Source organism: Empidonax traillii, unplaced genomic scaffold (assembly GCF_003031625.1).
Source record: "Empidonax traillii isolate 1590-97213 ecotype Southwest subspecies unplaced genomic scaffold, ASM303162v1 scaffold1116:size242947, whole genome shotgun sequence".
Classification (NCBI taxonomy): Eukaryota; Metazoa; Chordata; class Aves; order Passeriformes; family Tyrannidae; genus Empidonax; species Empidonax traillii.
In genome coordinates this window covers 126,585-129,317 of record NW_020956309.1, presented here as the reverse complement: position 1 = coordinate 129,317, position 2,733 = coordinate 126,585, and positions in this window count along the sequence as shown.

Below are 2,733 nucleotides of genomic sequence, written 5' to 3'. Positions count from 1 at the left end.
ATCCTCCGTTCCCCCTCCTTGGCAGCTTTGCCCACACATTTCCCCCCTCCCCAGCTCCAGACAGGCAGCTCCTCGGTGCAGCCGTAATTCTCCTGGTATTTCTGATGCGTCGTTGCCCCGAGGGAGCTGGGGACCTTCCAGCTCTCCTGTTCCCGATGTGGTTAGTCAGGAATGGCAGCCCCGTCATCGGGCTGCAGTTACAAACCAGCTCCCGGGAGCAGCAGCGCCCGGCCCGGCCCCGCTCCAGGACGCAGCAATGCCAGGGGATTTGGGAGGATTTCAGGCCTTTCTGTGTCTTTCCTAAACGCAGAAAATGAAGAGGCACTTAAGAATCTGCTGTTTATATTGAAAGCCAAAATCCCTTTAGAATTTAATCTCCTGGTGATGGATTTAATACTGTTACAGACAGTCGGGTTCTTTTTATATCGAGGCAGTGGTGGTGGCTCTTTGAAGCAGGATTTTGTTGCAAACAGGGTATTTGTCCCCGAGGCCCTGTCACGGCGATGAGGGGGACAGAGTGACCAGGGAGGGGAGGTCCCACAGGGGCCATTCCTGTGCTGTGGCGTGTGGAGGTCACGAGGTGTCACCTCAGGGTGCATGGTGGCACCTCGGGGTGCACAGTGGCACCTCTGGGTACACTCCAGAGAGCATTGCTGCCAGGCCCAGACCTTTGCTCTGCCCGAGGCCTCGGGAAATGCCAGTTTTCCAAGGAGATGGGTGATGCTCTGGGCTTAGCACGGGCACAGGTTGCTGCCTAGCACTCACAGGGATGTTCTGAATGCCAGGCTGCTGCTCTGGGGTTCTCACTCCCTCTCTAACATAAAAGCAATCTTTTAAATTGCAAAAGATACCCCATCCTTTCTTTTTCCAAGGAAAAGGGGATGACCCAAGGGCCGGGCCTGCAGCAGCAGAGCACCCTGGCCCTGCTGAATCAGCCGTGGCTCAGCCGGAGCAGCCATCACCCTCTGACTCACCAGCCAGTGCTGTGAGTGCAGGCCCTGACTCCCACTGCTCCCACTGTTCCCACTGCTCCCACTGTTCCCACTGCTCCCACTGCTCCCACTGCTCCCACTGCTCCCACTGTTCCCACTGCTCCCACTGCTCCCACTGCTCCCACTGCTCCCACTGCTCCCACTGTTCCCACTGTTCCCACTGCTCCAATCACTCCCACTGCTCCCTTTGCTCCAGATGACCCAGTTCCCACCCCACATGGAGGAGCTGGAGCATGGAGGATGATCCACCTCGCACCCGTGGGCCAGGAAGGGCTGAGATCATCCTGAAGGAATGGGAGGAGAAGGATGAGGGAGAGGGAAGGGGATGGGCCCACAAGGGTCACTGACCCCGCCGTACCCACCGTGTCACCCCTCGCTGAGCCCAAGGCAGGCGATGGATGCTCCCTCTCACCACCACAGGGTCCCACCTCTCTCACGGGTCCCAGTGTGGCAGCAGCCACGCAGGGTGGAGGAAAGCCCAGAAATATGGAGGGATGGAGGGAATAAAGACATATCCAACCCTCCATCCCCAAACCATCCCCACCCCTCTGCAGTGAGACACTGCTCCCCCTCATCCCAGAGCACCCCACAGGCTGGGGAGGTGCAGGGATGTTTGTGTGGAACCTCGGTGAGCGTCCTGACAGCGCTGGCAGCTGAACCTGGAGCCGAGCTGCCTCCCCTCCTCAGCAATAAACCTGCCGGCAGGAGTCACTGACCTTGTCCCCATCTTTCAGCTGCTGTTTCAGGAGATCGAGAGGGGACACACAAGGTCACTGTCTCTCGCCCGGCAGCGGCTGAGTGGCCGTTTCATCACCGAGGAATAGGCTGGTGCTGAAGAACGCCTGGGCCGGGGAGAGGAGCTGACAGACAGGCAGGGGCCAGGACAGCGGGGAGGGGGGACTGCGGGGGCTGCGGGAAAGCTGAGACCCTTTGTGCTTGTCAAAAGACCCCGTTTAAGTTCCTGCCCTGTGGGGGGGCCCTGACGCAGGCTCTGGGGCACAGGGGGTCCATGCCCGCACAACTCCTTCCTTTGCATTGAAAGAGCAGTTTTAGCCTCAAATCCCTCCCGACGTTTCCCCCAGCACTGGAGCTTCCCATCGGAAGCTGCCTCGCTACCAGGCATCTGCCTCGCTGGAGACTTGCTGGAATGACGTGCTCGAGAGAGCTGTCAGATTTGGTTAAAATTAGGCAGCAGACTCCAAGTTATTACTGGAGGACAGATGGACACTCTGGGGGTGCGGCGTGTTCCCGGCAGCGCTGGAAAACCGAGCCCCAGCCACCGCGGGCTGGGAGGGGACGCGGGAGCCGAGGCTGAGCGGGGCCGTGAGACGCGCCGGGCTGGCCTTGGCAGATGGTGTCTGTGGCAGAGGGGCTGGAAATTGGGCTAAAACCTGTCCTGGGGGGAGCTGGCCCCGAGCCGGCCCGGCGGAGCGTGGGGCTGCTGCTTTCCCCAGCCGGAGGAGTGTTGGCTCCGGCACACAGGATGCTCCTGAAATCCTTCAGAGCGGGAGAGGGAGAGTGGCCACCACCCAGCCTGGCAGCTCTTTAGCAGCCGTCATCGAGGAGAGAACAAAACGCTCAGCAGAAAAGCCTGTCATTTGAGAATGAGATGATAACCTTCTCCTGTTCCCCCACGGCTGCAGGACTGGGAAGGACAAATCCCGTGTCCGGGCAGTGCCCTTGGACAGGCAGCATGTCCTGACCATCCTCCTCTCCAGGGGCTGAGAAAAGCTACTCGGGA